The sequence below is a fragment of the Pseudophryne corroboree genome, chromosome 7 (assembly GCF_028390025.1).
Source record: "Pseudophryne corroboree isolate aPseCor3 chromosome 7, aPseCor3.hap2, whole genome shotgun sequence".
Taxonomy (NCBI): Eukaryota; Metazoa; Chordata; class Amphibia; order Anura; family Myobatrachidae; genus Pseudophryne; species Pseudophryne corroboree.
The window spans coordinates 492,590,598-492,615,208 of record NC_086450.1 but is presented as its reverse complement, the minus strand read 5'-3'; the positions used below and the strand labels follow the sequence as shown (position 1 = coordinate 492,615,208).

The window sequence follows — 24,611 nt, the reverse complement described above, 5'->3', positions numbered from 1 at the left end:
TCACACACACAACACACACTGCGGTGACAGGAGAGAGAGGATGTGTCACACACACAGCACACACCGCGGGGACAGGAGAGAGAGTATGTGTCACACACACAGCACACACCGCGGTGACAGGAGAGAGAGTATGTGTCACACACACACAGCACACACCGCGGGGACAGGAGAGAGAGTATGTGTCACACACACAACACACACCGCGGTGACAGGAGAGAGAGGATGTGTCACACACAGCACACACCGCGGTGACAGGAGAGAGGGGATGTGTCACACACACACAGCACACACCGCGGTGACAGGAGAGAGAGGATGTGTCACACACACAGCACACACCGCGGTGACAGGAGAGAGAGGATGTGTCACACACGCAGCACACACCGCGGTGACAGGAGAGAGAGGATGTGTCACACACACAACACACACCGCGGTGACAGGAGAGAGAGGATGTGTCACACACACACAGCACACACCGCGGTGACAGGAGAGAGAGGATGTATCACACACACAGCACACACCGCGGTGACAGGAGAGAGAGGATGTATCACACACACAGCACACACCGCGGTGACAGGAGAGAGAGGATGTGTCACACACACAGCACACACCGCGGTGACAGGAGAGAGAGGATGTGTCACACACACACAGCACACACCGCGGTGACAGGAGAGAAAGGATGTGTCACACACATACAGCACACACCACGGTGACAGGAGAGAGAGGATGTGTCACACACACACAGCACACACCGCGGTGACAGGAGAGAGAGGATGTGTCACACACACAGCACACACCGCGGTGACAGGAGAGAGAGGATGTGTCTCACACACAGCACACACCGCGGTGACAGGAGAGAGAGGATATGTCACACACACACAGCACACACCACGGTGACAGGAGAGAGAGGATGTGTCACACACACAACACACACCCTGGTGACAGGAGAGAGAGGATGTGTCACACACACAGCACACACCGCAGTGACAGGAGAGAGAGGATGTGTCACACACACAGCACACACCGCGGTGACAGGAGAGAGAGGATGTGTCACACACACAGCACACACCGCGGTGACAGGAGAGAAAGGATGTGTCACACACACACAGCACACACCGCAGTGACAGGAGAGAGAGGATGTGTCACACACACAACACACACCACGGTGACCGGAGAGAGAGGATGTGTCACACACACAGCACACACCGCGGTGACAGGAGAGAGAGGATGTGTCACACACACAACACACACCACGGTGACAGGAGAGAGAGGATGTGTCACACACACAGCACACACCGCGGTGACAGGAGAGAGAGGATGTATCACACACACAACACACACCGCGGTGACAGGAGAGAGAGGATGTGTCACACACACAGCACACACCGCAGTGACAGGAGAGAGAGGATGTGTCACACACACACAGCACACACCGCGGTGACAGGAGAGAGAGGATGTGTCACCCACACACACAGCACACACCGCGGTGACAGGAGAGAGAGGATGTGTCACACACACACAGCACACACCGCGGTGACAGGAGAGAGAGGATGTGTCACCCACACACACAGCACACACCGCGGTGACAGGAGAGAGAGGATGTGTCACACACACACAGCACACACCGCGGTGACAGGAGAGAGAGGATGTGTCACACACACACACAGCACACACCGCGGTGACAGGAGAGAGAGGATGTGTCACACACACACAGCACACACCGCGGTGACAGGAGAGAGAGGATGTGTCACACACACACAGCACACACCGCGGTGACAGGAGAGAGGATGTGTCACACACACAGCACACACCGCGGTGACAGGAGAGAGAGGATGTGTCACACACACACAGCACACACCGCAGTGACAGGAGAGAGAGGATGTGTCACACACACAGCACACACCGCGGTGACAGGAGAGAGAGGATGTGTCACACACACAGCACACACCGCGGTGACAGGAGAGAGAGGATGTGTCACACACACAGCACACACCGCGGTGACAGGAGAGAGAGGATGTGTCACACACACAGCACACACCGCGGTGACAGGAGAGAGAGGATGTGTCACACACACAGCACACACCGCAGTGACAGGAGAGAGAGGGTGTGTCACACACACAACACACACTGCGGTGACAGGAGAGAGAGGATGTGTCACACACACAACACACACCTCGGTGACAGGAGAGAGAGGGTGTGTCACACACACAGCACACACCGCGGTGACAGGAGAGAGAGGATGTGTCACACACACACAGCACACACCGCGGTGACAGGAGAGAGAGGATGTGTCACACACACACAGCACACACCGCGGTGACAGGAGAGAGGATGTGTCACACACACAGCACACACCGCGGTGACAGGAGAGAGAGGATGTGTCACACACACACAGCACACACCGCAGTGACAGGAGAGAGAGGATGTGTCACACACACAGCACACACCGCGGTGACAGGAGAGAGAGGATGTGTCACACACACAGCACACACCGCGGTGACAGGAGAGAGAGGATGTGTCACACACACAGCACACACCGCGGTGACAGGAGAGAGAGGATGTGTCACACACACAGCACACACCGCGGTGACAGGAGAGAGAGGATGTGTCACACACACAGCACACACCGCAGTGACAGGAGAGAGAGGGTGTGTCACACACACAACACACACTGCGGTGACAGGAGAGAGAGGATGTGTCACACACACAACACACACCTCGGTGACAGGAGAGAGAGGGTGTGTCACACACACAGCACACACCGCGGTGACAGGAGAGAGAGGATGTGTCACACACACAGCACACACCGCGGTGACAGGAGAGAGAGGATGTGTCACACACACAGCACACACCGCGGTGACAGGAGAGAGGATGTGTCACACACACACAGCACACACCGCGGTGACAGGAGAGAGAGGGTGTGTCACACACACACACCGCGGTGACAGGAGAGAGAGGATGTGTCACACACACAGCACACACCGCAGTGACAGGAGAGAGAGGATGTGTCACACACACAGCACACACCGCGGTGACAGGAGAGAGAGGATGTGTCACACACACAGCACACACCGCGGTGACAGGAGAGAGAGGGTGTGTCACACACACACACCGCGGTGACAGGAGAGAGAGGATGTGTCACACACACACAGCACACACCGCGGTGACAGGAGAGAGAGGATGTGTCACACACACAGCACACACACCGCGGTGACAGGAGAGAGAGGATGTGTCACACACACAGCACACACCGCGGTGACAGGAGAGAGAGGATATGTCACACACACACACAGCACACACCGCGGTGACAGGAGAGAGGATGTGTCACACACACAGCACACACCCCGGTGACAGGAGAGAGAGGATATGTCACACACACACACAGCACACACCGCGGTGACAGGAGAGAGGATGTGTCACACACACAGCACACACCGCGGTGACAGGAGAGAGAGGATGTGTCACACACACAACACACACCGCGGTGACAGGAGAGAGATGATGTGTCTCACACACACACAGCACACACCGCGGTGACAGGAGAGAGGATGTGTCACACACACAGCACACACCGCGGTGACAGGAGAGAGAGGATGTGTCACACACACAACACACACCGCGGTGACAGGAGAGAGAGGATGTGTCACACACACAGCACACACCGCAGTGACAGGAGAGAGAGGATGTGTCACACACACAGCACACACCGCGGTGACAGGAGAGAGAGGATGTGTCACACACACACAGCACACACCGCGGTGACAGGAGAGGATGTGTCACACACACACAGCACACACCGCGGTGACAGGAGAGAGAGGATGTGTCACACACACAGCACACACCGCGGGGACAGGAGAGAGAGTATGTGTCACACACACAGCACACACCGCGGTGACAGGAGAGAGAGGATGTGTCACACACACACACAGCACACACCGCGGTGACAGGAGAGAGAGGATGTGTCACACACACAGCACACACCGCGGGTAACAGGAGAGAGAGAGGATGTGTCACACACACAGCACACAGACCGCGGGTGACAGGAGAGAGGATGTGTCACACACACAGCACACAATGCGGTGACAGGAGAGAGAGGATGTGTCACACACAGCACACACCGCGGTGACAGGAGAGAGAGGATGTGTCACACACAGCACACACCGCGGTGACAGGAGAGAGAGGATGTGTCACACACACAGCACACACCGCGGGTGACAGGAGAGAGAGGATGTGTCACACACACAGCACACACCGCGGTGACAGGAGAGAGAGGATGTGTCACACAACCAGCACACACCGCGGTGACAGGAGAGAGAGGATGTGTCACACACACAGCACACACCGCAGTGACAGGAGAGAGAGGATGTGTCACACACACAGCACACACCGCGGTGACAGGAGAGAGAGGATGTGTCACACACACAGCACACACCGCGGTGACAGGAGAGAGAGGATGTGTCACACACAGCACACACCGCGGTGACAGGAGAGAGAGGATGTGTCATACACACAGCACACACCGCGGTGACAGGAGAGAGAGGATGTGTCACACACACAGCACACACCGCGGTGACCAGGAGAGAGAGGATGTGTCACACACACAGCACACACCGCAGTGACAGGAGAGAGAGGATGTGTCACACACACAGTACACACCGCGGTGACAGGAGAGAGAGGATGTGTCACACACACACAGCACACACCGCGGTGGACAGGAGAGAGAGGATGTGTCACACACACAGTACACACCGCGGTGACAGGAGAGAGAGGATGTGTCACACACACACACAGCACACACCGCGGTGACAGGAGAGAGAGAGGATGTGTCTCACACACACAGCACACACCTCGGTGACAGGAGAGAGTGTCTCACACACACAGCACACACCTCGGTGACAGGAGAGAGAGGATGTATCACACACACACACAGCACACACCGCGGTGACAGGAGAGAGAGGATGTGTCACACACACAGTACACACCGCGGTGACAGGAGAGAGAGGATGTGTCACACACACACACAGCACACACCGCGGTGACAGGAGAGAGAGGATGTGTCTCACACACACAGCACACACCGCGGTGACAGGAGAGAGAGGATGTGTCACACACACACACAGCACACACCGCGGTGACAGGAGAGAGAGGATGTGTCTCACACACACAGCACACACCGCGGTGACAGGAGAGAGAGGATGTGTCACACACACAGCACACACCGCGGTGACAGGAGAGAGAGGATGTGTCACACACACACAGCACACACCGCGGTGACAGGAGAGAGAGGATGTGTCACACACACAGCACACACCGCGGTGACAGGAGAGAGAGGATGTGTCACACACACACAGCACACACCGCGGTGACAGGAGAGAGAGGATGTGTCACACACACAGCTACACACCGCGGTGACAGGAGAGAGAGGATGTGTCACACAACACACAGCACACACCACGGTGACAGGAGAGAGAGGATGTGTCACACACACAGCACACACCGCAGTGACAGGAGAGAGAGGATGTGTCACACACACAGCACACACCGCGGTGACAGGAGAGAGAGGATGTGTCACACACACACAGCACACACCGCGGTGACAGGAGAGAGAGGATGTGTCACACACACAGCACACACCGCGGTGACAGGAGAGAGAGTATGTGTCACACACACAGCACACACCGCGGTGACAGGAGAGAGAGGATATGTCACACACACAGCACACACCGCGGTGACAGGAGAGAGAGGATGTGTCACACACACACACACCGCGGTGACAGGAGAGAGAGGATGTGTCACACACACAGCACACACCGCGGTGACAGGAGAGAGAGGATGTGTCACACACACACACACCGCGGTGACAGGAGAGAGAGGATGTGTCACACACACAGCACACACCGCGGTGACAGGAGAGAGAGGATGTGTCACACACACAGCACACACCGCGGTGACAGGAGAGAGAGGATGTGTCACACACACAGCACACACCCCGGTGACAGGAGAGAGAGGATGTGTCACACACACAACACACACCGCGGTGACAGGAGAGAGAGGATGTGTCACACACACAGCACACACCGCGGTGACAGGAGAGAGAGGATGTGTCACACACACAGCACACACCGCGGTGACAGGAGAGAGAGGATGTGTCACACACACAGCACACACCGCGGTGACAGGAGAGAGAGGATGTGTCACACACACACACAGCACACACCGCGGTGACAGGAGAGAGGATGTGTCACACACACAGCACACACCGCGGTGACAGGAGAGAGAGGATGTGTCACACACACAACACACACCGCGGTGACAGGAGAGAGAGGATGTGTCACACACACAGCACACACCGTGGTGACAGGAGAGAGAGGATGTGTCACACACACACAACACACACCGCGGTGACAGGAGAGAGAGGATGTGTCATACACACAGCACACACCGCGGTGACAGGAGAGAGAGGATGTGTCATACACACAGCACACACCACGGTGACAGGAGAGAGAGGATGTGTCGCACACACAGCACACACCGCGGGGACAGGAGAGAGAGTATGTGTCACACACACAGCACACACCGCGGTGACAGGAGAGAGAGTATGTGTCACACACACAGCACACACCCCGGTGACAGGAGAGAGAGGATGTGTCACACACACACAGCACACACCGCGGGGACAGGAGAGAGAGGATGTGTCACACACACAACACACACCACGGTGACAGGAGAGAGAGGATGTGTCACACACACAGCACACACCGCGGTGACAGGAGAGAGAGGATGTGTCACACACACAGCACACACCGCGGTGACAGGAGAGAGAGGATGTGTCACACACACAGCACACACCACGGTGACAGGAGAGAGAGGATGTGTCACACACACACACAGCACACACCGCAGTGACAGGAGAGAGAGGATGTGTCACACACACAGCACACACCACGGTGACAGGAGAGAGAGGATGTGTCACACACACAGCACACACCGCGGTGACAGGAGAGAGAGGATGTGTCACACACGCAGCACACACCGCGGTGACAGGAGAGAGAGGATGTGTCACACACACAGCACACACCGCGGTGACAGGAGAGAGAGGATGTGTCACCCACACACAACACAATCAACGGTGACAGGAGAGAGAGGATGTGTCACACACACAGCACACACCGCGGTGACAGGAGAGAGAGGATGTGTCACACACACACAGCACACACCGCGGTGACAGGAGAGAGAGGATGTATCACACACACAGCACACACCGCGGTGACAGGAGAGAGAGGATGTATCACACACACACAGCACACACCGCGGTGACAGGAGAGAGAGGATGTGTCACACACACAGCACACACCACGCGGTGACAGGAGAGAGAGGATGTGTCACCCACACACAGCACACACCACGGTGACAGGAGAGAGGATGTGTCACACACACAGCACACACCGCGGTGACAGGAGAGAGAGGATGTGTCACACACACAGCACACACCGCGGTGACAGGAGAGAGGATGTGTCACACACACAGCACACACCGCGGTGACAGGAGAGAGAGGATGTGTCACACACACAGCACACACCGCGGTGACAGGAGAGAGAGGATGTGTCACACACACAGCACACACCGCGGTGACAGGAGAGAGAGGATGTGTATCACACACAGCACACACCGCGGTGACAGGAGAGAGAGGATGTGTCACACACACAGCACACACCGCGGTGACAGGAGAGAGAGGATGTGTATCACACACAGCACACACCGCGGTGACAGGAGAGAGAGTATGTGTCACACACACACAGCACACACCGCGGTGACAGGAGAGAGAGGATGTGTCACACACAGCACACACCACGGTGACAGGAGAGAGAGGATGTGTCACACACACAGCACACACCACAGTGACAGGAGAGAGAGGATGTGTCACACACACAGCACACACCGCGGTGACAGGAGAGAGAGGATGTGTCACACACACAGCACACACCGCGGTGACAGGAGAGAGAGGATGTGTCACAAACAGCACACACCGCGGTGACAGGAGAGAGAGGATATGTCACACACACAGCACACACCGCGGTGACAGGAGAGAGAGGATGTGTCACACACACACAGCACACACCACAGTGACAGGAGAGAGAGGATGTGTCACACACACACAGCACACACCACAGTGACAGGAGAGAGAGGATGTGTCACACACACACAGCACACACCACAGTGACAGGAGAGAGAGGATGTGTCACACACACACAGCACACACCACAGTGACAGGAGAGAGAGGATGTGTCACACACACAACACACACTGCGGTGACAGGAGAGAGAGGATGTGTCACACACACAGCACACACCGCGGGGACAGGAGAGAGAGTATGTGTCACACACACAGCACACACCGCGGTGACAGGAGAGAGAGTATGTGTCACACACACACAGCACACACCGCGGGGACAGGAGAGAGAGTATGTGTCACACACACAACACACACCGCGGTGACAGGAGAGAGAGGATGTGTCACACACAGCACACACCGCGGTGACAGGAGAGAGGGGATGTGTCACACACACACAGCACACACCGCGGTGACAGGAGAGAGAGGATGTGTCACACACACAGCACACACCGCGGTGACAGGAGAGAGAGGATGTGTCACACACGCAGCACACACCGCGGTGACAGAGAGAGAGAGGATGTGTCACACACACAACACACACCGCGGTGACAGGAGAGAGAGGATGTGTCACACACACACAGCACACACCGCGGTGACAGGAGAGAGAGGATGTATCACACACACAGCACACACCGCGGTGACAGGAGAGAGAGGATGTATCACACACACAGCACACACCGCGGTGACAGGAGAGAGAGGATGTGTCACACACACAGCACACACCGCGGTGACAGGAGAGAGAGGATGTGTCACACACACACAGCACACACCGCGGTGACAGGAGAGAGAGGATGTGTCACACACACACAGCACACACCCCGGTGACAGGAGAGAGAGGATGTGTCACACACACACAGCACACACCGCGGTGACAGGAGAGAGAGTATGTGTCACACACACAGCACACACCCCGGTGACAGGAGAGAGAGGATGTGTCACACACACACAGCACACACCGCGGGGACAGGAGAGAGAGGATGTGTCACACACACAACACACACCACGGTGACAGGAGAGAGAGGATGTGTCACACACACAGCACACACCGCGGTGACAGGAGAGAGAGGATGTGTCACACACACAGCACACACCGCGGTGACAGGAGAGAAAGGATGTGTCACACACACACAGCACACACCGCAGTGACAGGAGAGAGAGGATGTGTCACACACACAACACACACCACGGTGACCGGAGAGAGAGGATGTGTCACACACACAGCACACACCGCGGTGACAGGAGAGAGAGGATGTGTCACACACACAACACACACCACGGTGACAGGAGAGAGAGGATGTGTCACACACACAGCACACACCGCGGTGACAGGAGAGAGAGGATGTATCACACACACAACACACACCGCGGTGACAGGAGAGAGAGGATGTGTCACACACACAGCACACACCGCAGTGACAGGAGAGAGAGGATGTGTCACACACACACAGCACACACCGCGGTGACAGGAGAGAGAGGATGTGTCACCCACACACACAGCACACACCGCGGTGACAGGAGAGAGAGGATGTGTCACACACACACAGCACACACCGCGGTGACAGGAGAGAGAGGATGTGTCACCCACACACACAGCACACACCGCGGTGACAGGAGAGAGAGGATGTGTCACACACACAGCACACACCGCGGTGACAGGAGAGAGAGGATGTGTCACACACACAGCACACACCGCGGTGACAGGAGAGAGAGGATGTGTCACACACACAGCACACACCGCGGTGACAGGAGAGAGAGGATGTGTCACACACACAGCACACACCGCGGTGACAGGAGAGAGAGGATGTGTCACACACACAGCACACACCGCAGTGACAGGAGAGAGAGGGTGTGTCACACACACAACACACACTGCGGTGACAGGAGAGAGAGGATGTGTCACACACACAACACACACCTCGGTGACAGGAGAGAGAGGGTGTGTCACACACACAGCACACACCGCGGTGACAGGAGAGAGAGGATGTGTCACACACACAGCACACACCGCGGTGACAGGAGAGAGAGGATGTGTCACACACACAGCACACACCGCGGTGACAGGAGAGAGGATGTGTCACACACACACAGCACACACCGCGGTGACAGGAGAGAGAGGGTGTGTCACACACACACACCGCGGTGACAGGAGAGAGAGGATGTGTCACACACACAGCACACACCGCAGTGACAGGAGAGAGAGGATGTGTCACACACACAGCACACACCGCGGTGACAGGAGAGAGAGGATGTGTCACACACACAGCACACACCGCGGTGACAGGAGAGAGAGGGTGTGTCACACACACACACCGCGGTGACAGGAGAGAGAGGATGTGTCACCCACACACAGCACACACCGCGGTGACAGGAGAGAGAGGATGTGTCACACACACACAGCACACACCACGGTGACAGGAGAGAGAGGATGTGTCACACACACACAGCACACACCGCGGTGACAGGAGAGAGAGGATGTGTCACACACACACACACAGCACACACCGCGGTGACAGGAGAGAGAGGATGTGTCACCCACACACAGCACACACCACGGTGACAGGAGAGAGAGGATGTGTCACACACACACAGCACACACCGCGGTGACAGGAGAGAGAGGATGTGTCACACACACACAGCACACACCACGGTGACAGGAGAGAGAGGATGTGTCACACACACACAGCACACACCGCGGTGACAGGAGAGAGAGGATGTGTCACACACACACAGCACACACCGCGGTGACAGGAGAGAGAGGATGTGTCACCCACACACAGCACACACCACGGTGACAGGAGAGAGAGGATGTGTCACACACACACAGCACACACCGCGGTGACAGGAGAGAGAGGATGTGTCACACACACACAGCACACACCACGGTGACAGGAGAGAGAGGATGTGTCACACACACACAGCACACACCGCGGTGACAGGAGAGAGAGGATGTGTCACACACACACAGCACACACCGCGGTGACAGGAGAGAGAGGATGTGTCACACACACAGCACACACCACGGTGACAGGAGAGAGGATGTGTCACACATACAGCACACACCGCGGTGACAGGAGAGAGAGGATGTGTCACACACACAACACACACCGCGGTGACAGGAGAGAGAGGATGTGTCACACACACACAGCACACACCGCGGTGACAGGAGAGAGAGGATGTGTCACACACACACAGCACACACCGCGGTGACAGGAGAGAGAGGATGTGTCACACACACACAGCACACACCGCGGTGACAGGAGAGAGAGGATGTGTCACACACACAGCACACACCACGGTGACAGGAGAGAGGATGTGTCACACACACAGCACACACCGCGGTGACAGGAGAGAGAGGATGTGTCACACACACAACACACACCGCGGTGACAGGAGAGAGAGGATGTGTCACACACACACAGCACACACCGCGGTGACAGGAGAGAGAGGATGTGTCACACACACACAGCACACACCGCGGTGACAGGAGAGAGAGGATGTGTCACCCACACACAGCACACACCACGGTGACAGGAGAGAGAGGATGTGTCACACACACACAGCACACACCGCGGTGACAGGAGAGAGAGGATGTGTCACACACACACAGCACACACCGCGGTGACAGGAGAGAGAGGATGTGTCACACACACACAGCACACACCGCGGTGACAGGAGAGAGAGGATGTGTCACACACACACAGCACACACCGCGGTGACAGGAGAGAGAGGATGTGTCACACACACAGCACACACCACGGTGACAGGAGAGAGGATGTGTCACACACACAGCACACACCGCGGTGACAGGAGAGAGAGGATGTGTCACACACACAACACACACCGCGGTGACAGGAGAGAGAGGATGTGTCACACACACACAGCACACACCGCGGTGACAGGAGAGAGAGGATGTGTCACACACACACAGCACACACCGCGGTGACAGGAGAGAGAGGATGTGTCACCCACACACAGCACACACCGCGGTGACAGGAGAGAGAGGATGTGTCACATACACACAGCACACACCACGGTGACAGGAGAGAGAATGTGTCACACATGATCACACATGCGATGATCTTCCTCAGTTTCCGTAAGAGGTTTTCAGCTGTGTGCCTCTTATGGAATGCGGCAATACAAAGCGTAGCCTGCCTAGGAACGAGTTGTCATTTGCGAGATGCTGCTACTGGTGCCGCCGCTGCTGTTGTTGCTGCGGGAGGCAATACATCTACCCAGTGGGCTGTCACAGTCATATAGTCCTGAGTCTGCCCTGCTCCACTTGTCCACATGTCCGTGGTTAAGTGGACATTGGGTACAAATGCATTTTTTAGGACACTGGTGAGTCTTTTTCTGATGTCTGTGTACATTCTCGGTATCGCCTGCCTAGAGAAGTGGAACCTAGATGGCATTTGGTACCGGGGACACACTACCTCAAGAAATTCCCTGTGAACTAACGGCGGATAGCAGAACCACCAACACAGCTGCCAAGGCCTGAGTTATCCGCTTTGCAGCAGGATGACTGCTGTGATATTTCTTCTTCCTCACAAAGGACTGTTGGACAGTCAATTGCTTATACCCCTTTTCCACTAGCTCAAAAAACACGGGTAAATGCACGGGTGCGCGCATTTACCCGTGTTTTTGGCAAGTGGAAAAGGGTCAACCCGGATCAAGTGACCCGTGAATCCTACCCGGCTATTTACCTGGGTAGGACACGGGAATGATCCGGGTAGGGTGTAGTGTAAACGGGAGCCGTGTCGATGCGACACGGCTCCCGTTTACACTGTATGGATGGGCGGCGCTGGGAGATCATGTGATCTCCCTGCGCCGCCCCTGCCGTGTAGCTAGAAGCGTCACCAACCCGGCATATGCCGGGTTGTGACTGCTGATGGGAAAGGGACCGAGCACGGGTCGCAGCAGGGGGCAGCTCCCGTGTCAGGCTCCCGGCTGCGACCCGTGCTCGTAGGTGTAAAAGGGGTATTACTGGAAGTAGTACAAGTGGTCTTCCGACTTCCCCTCTGGGATGACGATCGACTCCCAGCAGCAACAACAGCAGCGCCAGCAGCAGTAGGCATTACACTCAAGGATGCATTGGAGGAATCCCAGGCAGGAGAGGACTTGTCAGAATTGCCAGTGACATGGCCTGCAGGACTATTGGCTTTCCTGGGTAAGGAGGAAATTGACACTGAGGAAGTTGGTGGTGTGGTTTGCGCGAGCTTGGTTACAAGAGGAAGGGATTTACTGGTCAGTGGACTGCTTCCGCTGTCGCCCAAAGTTTTTGAACTTGTCACTGACTTATTATGAATTCGCTGCAGGTGACGTATAAGGGAGGATGTTCCGAGGTGGTTAACGTCCTTACCCCTACCTATTACAGCTTGACAAAGGCAACACACGGCTTTGCACCGCATTTCTGTTGAAATAATTCCACACCGATTTTTGGGTATTTTGACCAGGCATGTCAATGGCCTTATTCATCCCACAGACAACAGGTGTCTCCCCGGGTGCCTGACTTAAACAAACTACCTCTCCATCAGATTCCTCCTTGTCAATTTCCTCCTCAGCGCCAGCAACACCCATATCCTCATCCTGGTGTACTTCAACAGTGACATCTTCAATTTGACTATCAGGAACTGGACTGTGGGTGCTCATTCCAGCACTTGCAAGGGGCGTGCAAATGGTGGAAGGAACATGCTCTTCCCGTCCAGTGTTGGGAAGGTCAGGCATCGCAACCGACACAATTGGACTCTCCACTGGGATTTGTGATTTAGAAGAACGCACAGTTCTTTGCTGTGCTTTTGCCAGCTTAACTCTTTTCATTTTTCTAGTGGGAGGATGAGTGTTTCCATCCTCATGTGAAGCTGAACCACTAGCCATGAACATAGGCCAGGGCCTCAGCCATTCCTTGCCTCTCCGGGTCATAAATGGCATATTGGCAAGTTTATGCTTCTCCTCAGATGCTTTTAATTTAGATTTTTGGGTCATTTTACTGAACGTTTGTTTTTTGGATTTTACATGCTCTCTACTATGACATTTGGCATCGGCCTTGGCAGACGACGTTGATGACATTTCATCATCTCTGCCATGACTAGTGGCAGCAGCTTCAACACTAGGTGGAAGTGGATCTTGATCTTTCCCTATTTTACCCTCCACATTTTTGTTCTCCATTTTTTAATGTGTGGAATTATATGCCAGTAATATATCAATAGCAATGGCCTACTGTACTGTACTACTATTTCCTGGTGGTCACTACAATGCTGCACTATACTACTATATACTGGTCACAACAATGCATCAGATATTGAGCACTGATCAGGATACTAGAAATGACACTTAGCAGCAAGAAACAGCAATGGCCTACTGTACTATACTACTATATACTGGTGGTCACCACAATGCTGCACTGTACTACTATATACTGGTCACAACAATGCAGCAGATATTGAGCACTGATCAGGATACTAGAAGTGACACAGAGCAGCAAGAAACAGCAATGGCCTACTGTACTGTACTACTATATACTGGTGGTCACCACAATGCAGCACTGTACTACTGTATACTTGTCACAACAATGCAGCACAGATATGGATACTAGAAATTACACAGAGCTGCAAGATACAGCAATGGCCTACTGTACTATACTACTATATACTGGTGGTCACCACAATGCTGCACTGTACTACTATATACTGGTCACAAAAATGCAGCGATATTGAGCACTGATCAGGATACTAGAAGAGACACAGAGCAGCAAGAAACAGCAATGGCCTACTGTACTGTACTACTAAAATAAGAATTTACTCACCGGTAATTCTATTTCTTGTAGTTCGTAGTGGATGCTGGGAACTCCACAAGGACCATGGGGAATAGACGGGCTCCGCAGGAGACTGGGCACTCTAAAAGAAAGATTAGGTACTATCTGGTGTGCACTGGCTCCTCCCTCTATGCCCCTCCTCCAGACCTCAGTTAGGGAAACTGTGCCCGGAAGAGCTGACATTACAAGGAAAGGATTTAGGAATCCAGGGTAAGACTCATACCAGCAGGGGCGGATCCAGAACAAAATGACAGGGGGGGCACCATTACTTTGGAATAAGCACCACAAAAAGTGGGTGTGGCCTCATGACAAAGGGCGTAGCCTCAATGGGAAGAGGGTGACAGGTAGAGGCATTGGAAGATACCAGGGAGAGGATGACAGGCAAGTGGTTATGGGAGAGGTAGTAAGTGACAGGGAGAGGGTGATGCTTTGGAGAGGCAGAGGGTGACAGGAACAAGAGGATGATGGGGAGATAGTGATGCAAGGGAGAAGTAGATGGTGAGTAGTGGGTGACGGGGATAGATAGTGGAAGACAGAGGCAGTGAGTGACAGGGAGAGGCAGAGGGTGACACCAGGTAGAGAGTGAAAGGCACTGGTGACAGGGAAAGGGTGACAGGGAGGTATGGTATCATGGAAGAGAGTATGGCAGAAAGGGAGAGAGGTTTGGCAGTAAAAGGTGGGAGTATGGCAGTAAGGGAAAGAAGTATGGCTGCATGGGGAGTACTGGCAGTAAGGGGGTGGGGAGGTATGGTACAGTAAGAGGGAGAAGTATGGCAGCATAGTGGGGACTGGCAGTAAGGGGGAGAAGTTTGGCAGGATGGGAGGACTGGCAGTAAGGGGAGGGGGAATGACAGTAAGGGAGAGAAGTGTGGCATGGCAGTAGTATGGTTAGCAGCAAGATGGGAGGTGTCTGGCAGCAGCGAAAGGTGGTATTTGGAAACAAGGAGGGGTACCATTTGTGGTACTGGTGACAGGAGGGGGGGGGGGGGTTGTTCTAGAGGCAGGGAGGGAGGGAAGGGGGTGTCTGGAGCCAGGTAGTGGAGCGATGGCTAGTGCCTTGATGCAGGGTATGTGAAAGCAGGGGAGAGGTAGGTTGGTGGGGTGGTGTATGAAAGAAGGAAGAGGGTGGATTGACCGGGGAGATCTGTTTGGGGCAGGGCTGGTGAGGAGGGGTCTGTATTGCAGGACACACGCACATACGGCATTTCACTGACCTTGTATAATGCTTGTGTACTGGAGATGGTACGAGGGACGAGGGCCCGCACTCTGCTAATGGTGGTATATGTTGTAGAACTAGCCCTAGAGCTGCAGCAAGGACGGAGACAGAGAGGGTCCTTTGTACTGCTGCTCTGCCTGTCACCATGTGTCTTAAGCAGGATACAGCTCTGGCAGCTCCAGATCCCTGCGCTGGGGAACTTTTCCTTGGTGCGGTACAGCACGGTGCTTCGCAGATCGGCAGGAGAAAAGAGTTTTGGTAAGGAGGAGACTAGTCCAGCAATGAAAGCCAATCAGGGTCAGGCCTGGCCCACGAATCAGAAGCTGGAGGGCGGAGCTGGGCTGATCATTCGTCTATGTCCAGGGGTGAGCAGACAGGCTGGTGCCTAGAGTGTAATGTGCAGCGCACGATAACATAGCAAAAATATATATTCTTAATGACAGGGGGAGCACGTGCCTTGGTGCCCCCCCCCTGAATCCGCCACTGCATACCAGCCACACCAATCACACTGTACAACTTGTAATAACGTTACCCAGTTAACAGTATGAACAACAACTGAGCCTCACTCAACTGATGGCTCAAAACAATAACCCTTATTGAGCAATAACTATATACACGTATTGCAGAGAGTCCGCACTTGGGACGGGCGCCCAGCATCCACTACGGACTACGAGAAATAGAATTACCGGTGAGTAAATTCTTATTTTCTCTGACGTCCTAGTGGATGCTGGGATTATACCAAAGCTCCCAAACGGGCGGGAGAGTGCGGATGACTCTGCAGCACCGAATGAGCAAACACAAGGTTCTCCACGGCCAGGGTATCAAACTTGTAGAACTTAGCAAAAGTGTTTGAACCCGACCAAGTAGCCGCTCGTCAAAGCTGTAAAGTCGAGACCCCTCAGGCAGCTGCCCAAGAAGAGCCCACCTCCCCTGTGGAATGGGCTTTTACTGATTTTGGATGCGGCAATCCAGCCGCAGAATGAGCCAGCTGAATCGTGCTACAGATCCAGCGAGCAATAGTTTGCTTTGAAGCAGGAGCACCCAGCTTGTTGGGTGCATACAGGATAAACAGCGAGTCAGTTTTCCTGACTCCAGCCATCCTTGCTACATAGATTTCAAAGCCCTGTCTACATCAAGTAACTTGGAGTCCTCCAAGTCCCGAGTAGCCGCAGGCACCACAATAGGTTGGTTCAAATGAAATGCAGATACCACCTTTGGGAGAAATTGGAGACGAGTCCTCAATTCTGCCCTGTCCATATGGAAGATCAGATATGGGCTTTTACATGACAAAGCCGCCAATTCTGACACACGCCTAGCTGATGCTAAGGCCAACAGCATGACCACCTTCCACGTGAGATACTTAAGCTCCACTGTCTTAAGTGGCTCAAACCAGTGGGATTTCAGGAAATCCAACACCACGTTAAGATCCCAAGGTGCCACTGGTGGCACAAAAAGAGGCTGAATATGCAGCACTGCGTTAACTAACGTCTGAACTTCAGGCAGTGAAGCCAGGTCCTTTTGAAAGAAAATGGATAGGGCCGAAATCTTGACCTTTATGGATCCTAATTTTAGGCCCATAGTCACTCCTGACTGTAGGAAGTGCAGGAATCGAACCAGCTGGAATTCCTCTGTAGGGGCTTTCCTGGCCTCACACCAAGCAACCTATTTTCGCCATATACAGTGAAAATGTTTTGCTGTCATGTCTTTCCTAGCCTTTATCAGCGTAGGAATAACTTCATCCGGAATGCCCTTTTCCGCTAGGATCCGGCGTTCAACCGCCATGCCGTCAAATGCAGCCGCGGTAAGTCTTGGAACAGACAGGGCCCCTGTTACAACAGGTCCTGTCCGAGAGGCAGAGGCCATGGGTCCTCTGAGAGCATTTCTTGCAGTTCCGGGTACCGAGTCCTTCTTGGACAGTCCGGAGCCATGAATATTGTTCTCACTCCTCTTTTCCTTACAATTCTCAGTACCTTGGGTATGAGAGGAAGAGGAGGAAATACATAGACCGACTGGAAAACCCATGGTGTTACTAGTGCGTCCACAGCTATCGCCTGAGGGTCCCTTGACCTGGCGTAAAACCTTTTTTAGCTTTTTGTTGAGGTGGGACCCCATCATGTCCACCTGTGGCAGTTCCCATCAATTTTCAATCTGCGTGAAGACTTCCTGATGAAATCCCCACTCTCCCGGGTGGAGGTCGTGCCTGCTGAGGAAGTCTGCTTCCCAGTTGTCCACTCCCGGAATGAACACTGCTGACAGCGCGCTTATTTGATTCTCCGCCCAGCAAAGAATTCTGGTGGTTTCTTCCATCGCCACCCTGCTCCTTGTGCCGCCTTGGCAATTTACATGAGCCACTGTGGTCTGACTGGATCAGAACCGGGTGGTCGCGAAGCAGGATCTCCGCTTGACTTAGGGCGTTGTATATGGCCCTTAGTTCCAGGATATTGATGTGAAGGCAAGTCTCCTGACTTGACCACAGACCATGGAAATTTCTTCCCTGTGTGACTGCCCCGCACCCTCGGAGGCTTGCATCCGTGGTCACCAGGACCCAGTCCTGAATGCCGAATCTGCGGCCCTCGAGGAGGGAGCACTCACAGGAGAGACACCCTGGCCCTGGGGGATAGGGTGATTAACCAATGCAACTGAAGATGTGATCCGGACCACTTGTCTAGTAAGTTCCATTGGAAGGTCCTCGCATGGAACCTGCCGCAGGGAATGGCCTCGTATGATGCCACCATCCTTCCCAGGACTAGAGTGCAGTGATGCACTGACACCTGTTTTGGTTTTTATAGATTCCTGACCAGCATCACGAGCTCCTGAGCTCTCTCCATCGGGAGATAAACCCTTTTCTGGTCTGTGTCTAGGATCATGCCAAGGAGAGGCATGACTGCAACTTTGGAATACATAGAATCCAGCCGCGTTGACGTTTCACTTCCAGAGAAAGTGATACGCTGTCCAGCAGCTGCTCTCGTGATCTCGCTTTTATGAGGAGATCGTCCAAGTCCGTGATAATAGTGACACCCTGCATCCGCAGGAGCACCATCATTCCCGCCATTACCTTGGTGATATTCTCAAGGCCGTGGAGAGACCACATGGCAACTCTGAATTTGGTAATGACAATCCCGTACCTCAATTCTGAGGTACGCCTGATGAGGTGGATAAATGGGGACATGAAGGTCCCTTATGTCCCGATTCACGATAAAGTCTCCCCCTTTTCAGGCTTGCAATGACCGCTTTTAGCGATTCCATCTTGAACTTGAACCTTTTCAGGTATATGTTCAGGGATTTTAATTCAATATGGGTCTGACCGAACCGTCTTGTTTCGGGACTACAACATGGTCGAATAATAACCCCCTCTTGTTGAAGGAGGGGACCCTTGACCACCACCTGTTGAAGATACAATTTGTGAATTGCAGTTAACACTGGTTCCCTCTCTTGGGGGGAAGCCGGCAGGGCCGTCGGTGAGGGGGCATCTACTCACAGTCCAGCTTGTATCCCTGAGACACAATATCTATTGCCCAGGGATCTAACAGGGAGTGAACCCACTTGTGGCTGAATTTACGTAGGCGTGTCCCCACCGGGCCTAGCTCCGCCAGTGGCGGATTTTTGTAGAGGCCGGAGAGGACTTCTGTTCCTGGGAACTAGCTGTGTTGTGCAGCTTCTTTCCTCTGCCCCCGCCTCTGACAAGAAAGTACGCACCTCAGACTTTCTTGTTTCTCTATTCGAAAGGCTGCATTTGATAATGTCATGCTTTCCTAGGCTGTGTAGGAATATAAAGCAAAATATCAGAATTACCAGCTATAGCTGTGGAGACCAGGCCCGAGAACCCTTCTCCACACAATCCTCAGCCTTCCATATGCCTCTTAAATCGGCATCATCTGTCCATTGCATATTCTACAGGACACGTCAAGCAGAAATCGACATAGCTTTGACTCTAGGACCCAGTATACTCATGTCTCTTTGGACATGCTTTATAATTATATATCTATCACTTAAGACAGCATCTTTAACATATCTATATATATCTCTATACATATATATATACATATAAATATCTATATGCATAGTAGGGTCTCAATCTCTGCTGATAAGGTACCTGTCCACGCTGCCACAGCGCTATAAACCCATGCCGACACAATCGCCGGTCTGGGTAGTATACTAGAATGTGCACCCTATCTGCAGGATCCCTGAGAATAGCTAGTGCTACCGTCTGTGCAAACAGGATACCCTAGGGGAAGATTCTCAACACATCCTGGCCCTAGTGGGGAAAGGATACTGCATGAGAATACTTTGTGGGAAGCTGTCGTCTCTTGTCTGGAGATTCCCGCTCTTTTACCTCATGAGAGGAGGGAAATTTACCTCAGCTTTCTTCCCCTTACACATGTGTACCCTTGTGTCAGGGACAAATGAGTCATCAGTGATATGCAAATCATTAATTATTTATTAAAAAAGCTGTTAATAAATAAATAAAAATAAATATTTTATTACAATAATCATATATTGAATAGCTTTCAACCATCTTGGCTGTAACTTTGCATTATCGTAGTCGACACTGAAGTTAAACTCCGTTTCGATACCAGTGTTTATTATTTTGGATAGTGAGCATTGTGAGACTCTGAAGGTCTCTGTGCCATAGGGACAGACATGGGTAGATTTCCTGTCTGTTCCCTAACCTTTTGTGCAATAAATTCACCTTAGCACTTACACATATCCAAACAGGTGTCGGCGTTGTCGACGAAGATACCCTCTCACACACATATACGCTCTATCACCTCCTTAGGGGAGCCTTTTACCTCAGACATGTCGACACATGCGTAACGACACACCACCCACACAGGGGATGCTCTATTTGAAGACAGTTCCCCCACAAGGCCCTTTGGAGAGACAGAGAGAGAGTATGCCAGCACACACCCCAGCGCTATATAACCCAGGGATTACACTACAACTCAGTGTTTACCCTGTAGCTGCTGTATATACAAATTTTGCGCCTAAATTTATGCGCCCCCCCCCCTCTTTTCACCCTTTGTGTACCAGGATACTGCAGGGGAGAGCCTGGGGAGCTTCCTTCCAGTGGAGCTGTGAAGGGAAAATGGCGCTGGTGTGCTGAGGAAGAAGGCCCCGCCCCCTCAGTGGCGGGCTTCTGTCCCGCTTTCTGTGTAAAAATAATGGCGGGGTTTTTTACAAATATACAGTGCCAGACTGTATATATGTATTTTTATTGCCAAGGTACTTCAATTGCTGCCCAGGGCGCCCCCCACCCCACCCCCCCAGCGCCCTGCACCCTACAGTGACCGGAGTGTGTAAGTGTGCTGGGAGCAATGGCGCGTTCCAAGGCCGGATCTCATCTGTGTCCACATTCTGCATATCCCTCCTGTCACGCTGAGGCGCTGTCACAGCGGCGCCATGTTTGAATCCTCTGCGGTCGGCGCCGCCATTACTGTTATGTTTCCACATGGTTCCCAAACCAGTTTTCCCTCCAAGTTCTAACATGGGCGCAGCCATGTTGGATCCAATCACATGCTTCAGTTCCTCCAATCCACTGCCTGGAAATCTGCATAATTGCCCAGCCAATGCCTGCATAGCTGCAGGTATAAGTATCCTGTGCCTGGGCCAGGAAGTCGTCAGTGCTTTGTTTGTCATACCTTGTTCCAGTCTCTCTCTCCTGTGGCTTGTTTCTCCAAGTTCCAGCTCCTGTCTCCAGCATCCACTAAGAGACCCGCACCTGCCTACCATCCTGCGGTGCAGCCTGACTCTGCAGTCCTCCGTGGCTGATCCATCTTCCAGCTTCCAGCTATTAACCCATCTGCTTCCAGCAGATTCCAGTATCCTTAAAGTGCCGTTGTTGTTCCAGCGGATTCCTACTTATCAGCAGTACCCACTACCACCGGTAATCATCCTTCAACTCCTCTGTTTCCACGCTCCCTAGCATCTTACAATATTCACTCCGTATTTCATCACCTGGCTGGTTCCATCCAGCATTCACTCAGTGACTTTATCACCTGGCTGATCCCATTCAGCATCCACTCCGTGTCTTACCACCTGGCTGGTTCTATCCAGCAAATACAACAGCTGATTCAAGTTACCAGCTTCATCTATTTCAGCTAGTGGCATGTTCTTTGGTTATCTGCACTACTACAGCCTGGTAAGGTTTTTCCATCAAGGACTTTAACAGCTGTTCTTAACCTACCAGTGCTGTGTTACACCTTCCATGGTCAAAGTGTTCCAGGAATATTATTTATTGCCACTGTCATCATTTGCTGTTTGTTGTTACACGGAGTTTGTCAATAAACTTTTAAGTTACTTTTACCTGGTTGTCATGGTCACACCTTCGGGTTTCCTTTTAACACTTACATGTCCAGGGGTCTGATTAAACCTCCCCGGTTTAAGTTCCTCTCAGCCCCTACAACTGAGGCTTCCTCCTGTCAGCTAAAACCCTCAGTTGTGACAGTTATTATATGTATGCAGTAGATCATTTCTGAGCTCCAGGCCTCATGTGATAATGATGCATAACTTGCCATAAACCACAGCAACCAATCACATTCCAGTCTTAAAAATGAAAGGTTATATCTGATTAGTTGCCATGGGTTACAGCAAATGTGCACCATGTGATCACAGCAGTGAGCAGAGGGCAGTAAGGGGTATATTTAGGACATAGTGGCGTTGAGAAGAGCAATGGGAATGAAAGTCGCCCGTAGCAACCAACTCCTACCTAGAATTTTATACAATATACTGGATAAATGCTACCTCAAAGCTTTATGGTTGCTATGGGCAACCTTTCTGCTGATCCGCTCTTTGCACTGCTTGATACATCTCCCCTTAGTGAGCGAGGTAATAATAACACTGACACGCCTGATGTCTTGTCACTCACACATCCGTCATTGAAACGAGGATAACAGAGTTACTATTGTAAGAGAAAACTGTTACCATGAATACAGTGGGTGGAGCTAAACTGGTCAGAGGTCAGAGGTCAGACTGTGTAACTTTCACTATGCGCATTTCCAGTACCCGAAGCCTCACAGAACTAGGGGCAAGCTGATGTCCTGGGGGCAACTCCATATCTCGGAATGTGGGCGTGTACCTAGTGATGCGGCAGGGGGGTAATTAGGGGCATGTCTGCAAATTCCAGTGATTATTTGTCATCGGGCTGAATAATTGCATAGTGTGTGCACAGGAGTGACGCTGGATCGTCAGCCGGCAAACGTCTGCAATCTATCCTGCACGCGGTCAAATCTGGATGTAGCATCTCATGAGCTGCACATTCAGTCTGACAATAGAGAGATCTCACTGTGCGGATGAAAATCGGGCGGATAATCGCTTTGTTGTAACAGCGCGCTTATTGGATCTGCAGCTCCCCCCTTATAGAGCTTAATGAGGGATTGTGAGTGAGGTGATATGAACAAGTATAGGCAGAGCCGGCCCTAACCAATATGATGACCCATGTAAGATTTTGGCTGGTGCCCCCTAGCACCGCCGCTAGTTCCGCCTCTGACCCTGCACCCCTTTCCCAGCACCATCACCCCCTCACATACCTGCCTACTTTCTGGCAGCTCTCTCCGGGAGAGAGCTGCCAGGATGGCTCAGTGGAGTGGCTGGGCTGGACAATGACGTGTGGAGGAGGTGGAACGGGGCGTGGCGGAGGAGGGGCAGAGGCGGAGCGAGGGCGGGGTTATAGCGTCACATTGTCTAAATCACGCCTCCCCCGCTCTGTAATGCCGCTATAACAGGCATTTTACAGCAGGGGGCGTGATTATGATGATGCGATTCAACAAGAATCGCGTCATCTACTGTCCGGACCGCCCTCTTTACTCTCAAAGTGGGCGGCCGGGCAGGGGGAAACTGAAACACCGGGAGACTTGTCTGCTCTTCCGTGGGGCCAGGAGGGTCACCCAATTTTCGGGAGCCTCCCGGCCATTCCGGGAGAGTAGGCAAGTATGGCCCCTGACCCATAGCAGTCCTCGAGACCTACCAACGGTTCACATTTTCCAGACCACCTAGCTGGTGCACAGGTGTAGTCATTACTAATTAAGATGTGCTGCATTCATTCCTAACTGACAATTCTACAGATCTCCAGATTATCTGTCCAATCTGGCTGATGTCTGGCAGCAAATGACAATCAACCATTTGCTTCCAAAATCCAGAAAATGGACAAAATCGGTTGCTCAGATAAATTGGTTTAATGAAACAAACTTAACCAATTTGTCTGAAAGTCCATTTTTGTCTGTTTTCCAGTGTTTGAGAGCAAATGGTCAATTGTCATTTGCTCCCATACATTGCCAGATTTTTGTTCCAACCAGAAAGATTGGACAGATAAAGTGTGTAGGCCCAAGTTATCTGGCTGGGAAGGGCAATTAACAGGCTTTGAAGTTGGATATCTCTGGGTCCCCAGGGCTGATTTTCAAATATCTGTTACCCCTGGAAAAA

General features: G+C 52.9%; 1 long non-coding RNA gene across 1 annotated transcript in view; it reads right to left on the bottom strand.

Annotated features, from left to right (window-relative positions):
- The window catches only part of LOC134945726 (uncharacterized), an 889,695-nt gene that overhangs the window by 844,682 nt on the left and 20,402 nt on the right, over nt 1–24,611 (bottom strand). The window lies entirely within an intron of this gene.